This window comes from Corvus cornix, chromosome 8, assembly GCF_000738735.6.
Source record: "Corvus cornix cornix isolate S_Up_H32 chromosome 8, ASM73873v5, whole genome shotgun sequence".
In the NCBI taxonomy this organism is placed as follows: Eukaryota; Metazoa; Chordata; class Aves; order Passeriformes; family Corvidae; genus Corvus; species Corvus cornix.
In genome coordinates, this window is record NC_046338.1 from 2,027,162 (window position 1) to 2,037,227 (window position 10,066).

The 10,066-nt window shown below is 46.1% G+C and overlaps 1 long non-coding RNA gene across 1 annotated transcript; it reads right to left on the reverse strand.

Annotated features, from left to right (window-relative positions):
• Positions 1-1,975: 1,975 nt before the first annotated feature.
• LOC109145880 lies at positions 1,976-8,016 on the reverse strand. Its single transcript, XR_005602536.1, has 2 exons — positions 5,729-8,016; positions 1,976-5,415 (listed from the first exon to the last, which is right to left on the reverse strand). It is a non-coding gene; the product is annotated as an uncharacterized LOC109145880 (long non-coding RNA).
• Between the last annotated feature and the right edge of the window lie 2,050 nt (positions 8,017-10,066).

The following is a 10,066-nucleotide window of genomic DNA, read 5'->3' on the forward strand; positions in this document are numbered from 1 at the left end:
AAGCTGAGAATCACCAGCAGCTCAGGCGCCATCCCTCAGGAGCCATTCCAGCACCAGGCACTGGGACACAGCGCAGGTCTGTAGGGATGAGGCAGGTCAAGCAGGGAAGTTGGTCCACAGCAGGGCCCATAGCCACACACAGGGATGCTGCAGTGACAGGCTCTAAGGGGGGCCAGGGCTGATCTTAAAGAGAGCCACAGGCAGGGTGGGGTGGGTTGCAGTCACTAAGAACGATGAGTGCCCTCAGAGGCCTGACACTTCTCCTGGAGACAGGGAATACCGGGAATACCGGAGCTGTGCCAGCGGGAAGGTTAGGCCATGCAGCTGGGATTGCAGTGCTGCGGCACCAGCCCAGGCTTGCCTGCCCTGACCCTCCGAAGTGACATTGCAGGTTACTTCTGGCTGATCTAACAGCGAGCTGCCCTCAAGGAAACACCTCCTGTGTTTTCTTGTGTTCACCCGGGCAAGGGCATTCAATGAATGCTCTGATGAGAGCAAATGGGAGCGACGTTCCCCCAGATCAGCCAGCTGGGTCCAGTTCCCCACAGCTGCTGGAGTCTTGGATCCTGCAAAGGTGAGTGGGACCCTTTTCCAGGGTCTCCACTGAACCACTGCTTTTGGCAGCAACTGCTGCTACACCTCTTCAGCTGTAACACAAAAGTGTTTCCTTCATCTCTCTGTTGTGTAATGAAATAACATGTCCATGAGATACATATTCCTCTGAGCTGGGCACAGGGATAACCCACTAAAGATACAAAAACATTCTGTGGCAGATGCAGGAACTAAATGCAGATTCTCCAAGTTCTCATTTAGCTTCGAAGTTTAAGCTCCATGCAGCGTGAGAGGATAAATCATTTATAATTAAAAAACAAACCACTTATTTTTAGCTGCAAATCTACCAAAGTGCATGCAATTAGCAGATATAAATCACTTCCTGGCTCGCAGACTGCTCAGCACAGCACATAAATGAAAGTTAAAACATACGTTTGGGGAATACGTGGTACATCTGCTCTCAATCTGCAGCATTTGGAAATCAATACAAATATTCTCCCTGCTTTAACATGCTGCAGTCTGTCATCCCACAGTGGAAAGGCTAAAAATATATTAAACAAAGGAACTGGAGTGGACACAGCCCTAAAGACCCAAGAAGGGATATCACAGAGTATCCACAGTGATCTGATGGCAAGAAGAATTTGGGGTAGGGGTAAGCTCTGGCTTGGGAGGACAGTTGGAGTTTCTCCTCTGTGGTCTCAGGATGCTTGGGAGATGAAGTGCACACATAAAGCTTCAGAAGGTGACTCTGGGGAGAAGAATCAACCATTTGATACATGTCCACATATTTTAAAACAACGACAAGCTTGTAGTCAGTATCTTTGTGGAATTAGTTCCCGCAGGGAAAATGTATTATCCACAAAACTTTCTTCTTCTTTTTTTTTTTTTTTTTTTAATGAAAAGATAGCAAAGAAGCTGTCTGGGAATGATTTGTAAGTACAATAAACCTCACAAGAGGATGATAAGCAGAGTATTGTATGAGAATCGTGTCAGAAGTACGGCAAAATAAAAGAGAAACATTACACATTTGTAGTTACTGACAATGTGTGTTCTTAAGTATCATGTCACATTAGAAAAGAATCCTTGTTTTCCTTTCCAGCTTTCACTAATATTCCTATTAATCTACACCAGATTTTCTGGTTCCACCCTTTGAGGCCATATCAATCATCCTTTGCCCACTTGAAATTCAACTGGAATTACACCAGTGTGTTCAGGCTTCCAGAGTCTAAGCTGGAAGTGAGGTTAGAACTTCCCTGGATTCCTAGAATCTGTGCATCCATGGAAAGACTCAGTGTAAATCTGATTTCACCATGGATTTTTAAACCATAAGATGAAAAACAATTGCTGTTCCATTAAAAGTGGAAGATTTAGACGTAACTTATACTGAGTTCTTTAGGAAAGGAATTCTGTCTAACTCAGGTGAAAACATTGTCCACTTGATGCCAGCTTTATTTTCTGGTGAAGTTTCAGGAGCAAGTGCAGCACAATGTGTTTATTTAAAAGGGATGGGAGGTATGAGAGTAAGTAGTTTTATCCTGAAGGCAGCAGGTCAGGCCAGTGAGGAGGAGCTGATTTGTGCCAGTCTTTGCAACAGCTCTGTCTCCTCAGGTGGAATCTTTCCTTTGCTTTAAGAGGAAAGCAAAGGCTCAGCAGCACAGGGAACAGGGAGCACTGTGGGGCTCAGGGGACAGGGGGAGCCCTGGGGAATGGCACAGGGAGCATCAGGAGGTGAAGGTCAGCCTTGTTCAGATAATTTCCTTCAGTCTGTGGTCTGGGAGCACTTTGAAAATTGGGAGAAAACTATGGAAAAGATGAAAGGAAAAGCCTTGAAACAGACCACAATTCTTTCATGTGTGTATTACACTGGAACTTTATATATGTGAATAAATATACATATATTTATATCTCAGGAGAACTCTGTTCTTCACATCCCTGAATGACGTACCTCCATAAAACATACCATCACCCTTCTGGGAAAAGGAGGGTGGCAATGGGACACCAGCACCAGCAACTACTTAATAACATATGCAAATATTGGCACGCTTCTTACACATTAGTTTTGTTGTTGTTATGACTTTGTCCTTTGAACTGGCACCCCAGCCTTTCATTCCATTTGACATCCATTGTGCTGGGCACTTTGGAAGTGCTCATTTAAGGAGCAGACGTGGTGCAGTCAGTGGGAGAAGTGTGTAACAGTGACACTTCCAAACCCTCACCCAGGCTGGGCATTCACACTTCAGGTGCTGGGCTTTGTAGTTATCCTTAGGGAGGAAACTGCAATTATTTTATGTCTTTCTCATTAGCTCCAGAAGGGAGCGTGGAAAAGAAGGGCATGGATTCACAGCTCAGTTTGGGCATGACCAAGTTGTCCTTTTGCAAAACATCTCAGGTAATTTCAGGTGAAACTGCTCTGTAACTTCCAAGTTCCTCACACAGAGTTTGTTTGCTTCTTCCAAAAGGAATCAACCAACCCAATCCTCAAAAAATCTGATTCAGAGAGAAAGTTATTAAGGCAATAGTTTGGAAAACTGAACAAATATTACACCCAGTTGTCATAATCCATCACTTCCCACCACTTGCAGGGAGCCCCAGCCCTTCCTGCCAGCAAGGACCACAGCATCTTCAGGATGAACAAGGAGATTTCATCACCCTCCTAAACATTCTCATCTTTGTGGCCAGGCATGTGAGGCAGTAAAATACTTCAATCATTAGAGGAAGGAGAACATCACAATTTTTGCAGGAGAAAAAGAGATTCCAGGGCTGGTGGTTTGACAGGTTAATAAGAAGGCCCCTAGTCAGCCTTTACAATTTATTTACTTGCAAGTCTACACAGGGATTTGGCACCTTCAACAGGTTTTTATTCCAACAACATTTCAATTCACCTTTAAGACTTCCAATTAAGACAAACACTGGGGATCCACGGGTGGAATTTGCATGGAAGTTAGCGGGGGGTTGGCAAAGCCCTGAGAGCAGGGTTTAGGTATCAGGTTTATAGACTTGTATTGTCCTATCTACCATCTCGTATTTTCCACTCATTTTGCAAGTAAAACTTTTATTGCTATCAGCATGAGTTTAGCACAGCACTAACCCAGAGATGTGCCCCACCATGAGCTGAGGTACCCCGTTCACGTAGAACAATTTGGCTGCACTAAATCTTCGCGGTGAATGTTTGGTTTAGTTCCCCCATAAACCTCGTCTGCCGGATTTATATATTTTGGCTCCTTTTATTTTGACTCTGGTGGCTGAATTTGCAGTGGGCTTAAGTGATTTCAATCCCACTCCCAGCAGCAGCAGAGCTGCAGCACAGTGGGGATTTCTCCTTGTGTAAATACAGGGCCTCGTCTGGCAGGATGCTGAGGGCACCGCCGTGGTGGGGTTCCAGTGGGATCCCGGAGAGCTCAGCACCTCCAGGGAGAAATTCCAGCCCCTGCAGTGGCCAAGGCCCCCAAGAGTGTCTGTGGTCCCTCTCTATGGCCCTTTGTCCCATCCCAGTCACAGCACACAATGCATCTGCTTATCTCCTTGTGAATCACAAACACTAAAATGTTTGTTTTCCTGTGTTACGAAGGCACACTTCTATCTGCAACGAAGAATTATGTCAATTATGAGGATGATGAAGATGTTTTCTCCCTCTAAAGCTCTGTGAAATTTAACTTTCTCTCACATGGGTGTGGGGGTTTTAAATAAAGTAGTATTTCAATAATGGCTTCAGTGGGATTTTTAAATTATTTTCCTCTATTTAGAGTTGATTTTTTTTAAAAAATCCATTTCAATTCCAATGAAAATGTCTCTGATCTGATAAAGGAGATGAAGTCACTGCACAGGCTTACTATTTTATTTCCATAAGGTTTGAAAGTTTTGTTCCCTGCAGTGTTTTGGAGCCCAGGAGTATTCATCTGTTTTGTAAAAGGAAAGTTCTACGGAACAACATTTGGTCACTGTTGTCTGAATTTCATTATTCTGTTCTCCAGACTAGCAGAGGGGAAAAGTGCAAGTTAGCTGGGTCACAGTCTGAAATGTGAGAGCAGTCAACTTTTTCTGAAGTTTATGGGAATGAAAGGAAATTTAATACTGTTCAAAAGAAAGATTTAAAGTTGCATCATGTGAAAACAATTGGAGAAGTTTAATCCCAAGGTCTTGGGTTATTTGGTAACTTACATGACCATTTGTCAGCCTGCAAAAGATGGAGTTGGCTTTGCCTCTGTTAACAGTTGGCCTCTGTTTTGGAGTGGTTTTGCAGTGCCAAAGGAACAAACAGGAGTTATAGTGGGTTTATAGACCACTACTCGTTCTATTCTTCTGCAGCCTTTCAGCTCCTGACATCCTGCTCGGCTCCTCGGGCTGCCGGCGCGGCTCTCCCACCGCTTTGGGAACACGTGCTGACAAGCCTTTCATGGGAGAGGGGCTGCGGGGCCTGACAGCTTCTCAGACTTCTCAAAAAGCTGAATACATATCCATAATTTAACCTTTACCTCTCAGCCTGCTCCAGGCCTCATACATTTCATTGTATGTGGGATAAAAGCCATGGGACCCTGGGACGTAACTGAATAGTTAATGTTTTGTAATGTTTCCAGTGTATCATTTATGCTAAAAGATGTTGATTGAAGCATTCTTTACATTCAGATCAGTTTCTGTGGAGCAAATTGAAGTGAAAATCTACAGAGCTTTGAATGCATAAAAATTAAAGAACTTTTTTTCCAGAGGGCTCCAGCACAAATTCCATCAAATAACTCTTAGCAAAGTCTCTTGCTGTTGAGAAAATTCTCAGGAAATGTAGCCTGAGTCTCCCTGTGTCATCTGCTTCTCCTGCCATGGATACATCCATGGATTTGGCATCAGCACCTCCTGTGTTTGGCCACCACTCTACGGATATTTAAAATAATGGGAATCATTATTAAAGGGGGAAAAAACGGTGTCAAAACAAAGACAACTTGGTTTTGAAGGATGTTTTAAATATTGGTTTGAGGGAGTTGAATCCCACAGGAGTAACTTTTAAGAAGATCTTTGGGGTGTGCACAGGGTCGTGGCTGTGTAGCTGCCGTGCAACTGGACAAAGCTGAGGTTTAATCCATTTAACTCAGGATGAAGCCTCTTTCCCTGTGTTTCTCAGTGCAATTAATTTATAAATTGCTTTTACCAGCTCTGAAAACAGGAGTTTATGTGGTTTGTTTTTCACCTGATCATTCAGTGACTCCTCAGACATCCATGCTGGAGCTTGTGAAGTCTTGTGCTCCCCACACAGAACTGCAGAAAAGAAATGAAATCCAGAGAAGAAAAATACTGTATATGGAGAAGGTGGTAATGTGGAAGACTGTGGAAGACTCGTGAATGTAAGATAAAAATCCAGTGTGCAAGCACTGAGCTACAAACCCTTGTGCGCAATTGTGAGGAACTAGTGCACAGTGACAGGAATCTGTTGCACTTCCCTGGACCTAAAAAACAATTCCTGTGAACCCCCAGTGGCATTTTGCCGTTTCCATCAGCCCAGATGTCATGGCAGAAGAAATCAGTAGGAGCTGAGGTGTTCTGTACCTTCTTCCACACACAATAAACTTCACAGACGTACACGGGGACATTCAGTTACTTGGTGGCTTTTCAAGCCCTGTATCTAAAATTGAGAAATGCAGCTCAGCTGGTTTTTTAAGACATCTACAACAGTCACTTCAAAGCTGAACGTACAAGAGCTGCTTAAAAATTGCCTTTGATTCCCCCTGATGGAGAGCTCAACAGTGCAGCCAGGGAGCTGAAACCACAAATGTCTAATGTCACTTTTGCTGCTGTTTAATTCGAACTGATCCATCCCATTCTCTTCTTTTTTATTGAGAAAGCAGCAAAATAAAATGTCTTACATTGCTCATTCTGCCATAAATGTTATCAACAGTGAATGCTTGAAATGCTGCCAGGAGCTGCCCTGTCCCACCTGCTGCTGGGAGTGAAACACTAATTAACAGCCCTGGACATTTTTACTTGGCAATAAATTAAAAAATGAACAGCTTCAATTTACATTCAATTTCCCTACTTTCCATACAACCTAAATATTCAACTTTCATCACAGCAACAATTTAATCAGGAAGACACTGAAAGCTAAAAACCAGTAAGTGTAGGGGAAGCTCTGACCTCTTGAAACTGGAGGGAGCTCAGGTACTCTTGAAAAAGGCACTGAACTGGGCCAAATGCATTTTAGCATTCCAATAAAATCCCATTTAGCTTTTTAAATAACACCCACATACTAATTAACTTCTTCAGCCTAAGATGCACAGAACTGCTTCTTTCATTTTGCTTTGGAAAAGGCTGTGCTTCACCCTGAAAGTTGTAGGTATTTAAACTAGGCAGGACCAGCATTTAAATTCATATATATGTATTTTTTCCTCTGTCATCCAAGTAGTCAAACTTTCAAACAGCTGGAACTTCTTGTGAAGGGACAAACACCTCTAAGCTGCTGCTGAGTCAAATTAAACCCCAGCATTGTTTAAAAATCACATTATTTCCTTTTGTAGGAGCTGAGCAGCTGATTAATGTCCTCATAAAGCATCTCCTTTGAGGCTGACTGAAATTACAGAGTATTATAACACTTTTCTCTTTGGGCTGCACTGGCACAGGATGGATTTGTAGTGTCTGTCTTTGGTTTTTTACCCCGAGAGGCTCTTTGCAGACAGGCAAAGCTCCCTGTGCTGCTGCCTTGTCCAGTGGTTCAGCTTTGGTGCTGCCAGCAACAACCATCCCACTCATCCCTGCTGGACCTGATCATTCCTGAGGGTCTCCGAGCCCCAGCATGGGAGGTTAATGGCATTGTGAAGGGACACAGATGACTGGGAATTTCGTGCCAGAAAAAACACAAGCACTCTGCTTGTGAACTTCCTAAACTCCTCCGCTTCCCCCCAGCTCCCCCTGCCTCCCCGGAGCAGTGGATAAACACGGAGTCAGATGATTCAAAGCTTTGCACACTCACTCGCTCTGACATGGGGCTTGCTTGGCCTTTTATTCTTTCCAAAACTTACCTTTTTTTTCCCCCTTCCTTTGTGCTCTGGATGCAAGGAAGGACTGGAAATAGCAGAGGAGGGACTGTGGGGATTCCCCGATGTGGAGCTTTGCACCATGGCAGGAGCTGCAGCACATCTGAGAGTCACCCAGGGGCACCCAAACGGGCACCTCGAGGGAGCAGGGCTTGGAAGGTCCTGCCAGGTTGCTTTCACAGAGGAGAAGAGGGAGGTGAATTGAGCTGAATTGATGCTAAGTCTTTCTAAGCCATGTCACGATATCAAATATAGCCATGAAGTGCAGCCAAACTCCTCCAGTGTTCAGCTCATCCCTGCTGGTTCCAGAAAGTTTGAAATTATGGCAAATTAAATGTGCCACAGGCAGGATTTTTCACCAGCCTTTGCCTTGCTGTAGTAGAAGGGACCTTAAATCTCATCCAGTTCCTGCTATGGGCAGGGACCCCTTCCACTGTCCCAGGCTGCTCCCGGCCCCAATGTCCAGCCTGGCCTGGGACACTTCCAGGGATCCAGGGGCAGCCACAGCTGCTCTGGGAATTCCATCCCAGCCCCTTCCCACCCTCCCAGGGAACAATTCCTTCCCAAGATCCCATCCAGCCCTGCCCTCTGGCACTGGGAAGCCATTCCCTGGGTCCTGTCCCTCCATCCTTTGTCCCCAGTCCCTCTGCAGCTCTCCTGGAGCCCCTTCAGGCCCTGGAAGGGGCTCTGAGCTCTCCCTGGAGCCTTCTCCTCTCCAGGTGAGCACCCCCAGCTCTCTCAGAGCAGAGGGGCTGCAGCCCTGGGAGCATCTGATCCCCATCATCATTCAGATCCATCCCAACAGCTGCAGCCTTGGCTCCTCTCACACACTGTCACACGAGGAGCCTGGATGCATTTCAGACCTGGACTGTTGCTCCTCGCTAGGATTCCTCATCCTAATTAAAACTTAATTTGTTCCCTGCAATCAAGCTGTACGTGTGGAGCTGAGTGTTCAGCCCAGAGGAGAGTGGGAGTTTACAGAACTGAAGTGCAGGTGGGGTGCTGGGAGCAGCAGGGTCAGCACTGACCTGGAAAGCCATTTCCCAGAATGGATATATCCCTGTTATCCCTGTTGATTCTGGCTCATAATCACAACCTGTGGAAACGAAGGCAGTAAAACCAAATCCCTCTCTGTTCTGGAGCTTTTATCCCTTCCAGTCTCTGTTTATTCCACCCCACTGCTCCCACCTCCACCCCAGCACCACATCCTGATCCTGTCCCATTCTTACCATGCTTCCCTGACCTGCTCCTTCACCTGCAGTCATTGGCCCCAGCCAGGCCCTGCTTTTTTATGGTCCCAGTTCAGCATTTCTGGGATCTTCCCAAAGCCTCCCACAGCTGGGGAATGTGAGGGAATACCAAGGGAAGGAATGAGACAAGCTCTTCTGATGGTGGTGAAAAAGCACAGAGACACAGGAATGTGCTGATGGTCCCACATCCCTGCTCAGTGTCTGAAATCTCAGGGAACAAATGAGATTTTATTTGATTTGATGTAATAATTGTTTTAGTTCATCTGCTGCCACTTTCTCCACCTGAGCCTGGGCACAGCTGTCAGTGCTGTGATGGGGACATGCCAAATAACACCTTTTTTCAGTGGTACCTGGAAATTTTGCCCAAACCTCTGCGTGCTGAGGATCTGGGGATTAGACTTTGGATTTATCACATGGAACTACTCCACCAATGGCAGCAGTGTGCAGTGTTTGCCTGAACTGTTTTAGGTAGCCTCAAACCTGTGGTTTGTGCCAATATTTCGGCGTGGGAGCCCATCCTTGGGGACCAGCTGGGCAGCCTGTGCACTCACCAACGCTTCAGGGATGCAGGAATTGTGACTGAATCCCGGGATTATTGATGAAATCACGAGTGAGGTGTGGTGAAATCCTGCCTCAGCTGGAGGTGGCCAAGAGACTCTTTACCAATGCTGCCACCTAGAGAGAGACAGTCCATCTCCAGGGTGGAAAATGCTGCAGGAAACCAAGATTTCAGAGCTTTTGTGCCTCAAGCACAGGGGTTTAACCATCCCCTGTGTGCTGGGGATCACCCTGGACACTGGTTCCTGCCAGCTCGACTCCTGGCCATGGCACCGCTGCGTGACCAACCAGGCTGGGACAAGGAATTCCTGAGCACAGTTTGGGCCTGGGCTGAGCTCTGCTCTGGGCTGGGCTGGGGTTGCTCTTCCCAGGAAGCTCTTGGGATGTGTTTCCATCTCTGTGCAGTGCAAACTGCGCCCAGAAATGAGATCCTGCCTTACGTAAAGGTTACAACGCTATGACTGCTGAGACATCTGGATCTCATCGGGCTCCTCCGGGACAGGAGTCCTGAGCTTTGGCCTGGAGAGAGGCAGAGAAAGAGCAGGAGTCATTTTTCATGCAAATCTCCATCTGCAGAGGGTCTGATTCTCTGCAAACTCCTCCATGGATATGGCTTTGGCAAAGGCAGATCATCAAATGCTGCACAGACTGACCGTGCTCCCCTGTTCCTGCCCCTGACCTGGAAGGGATCCA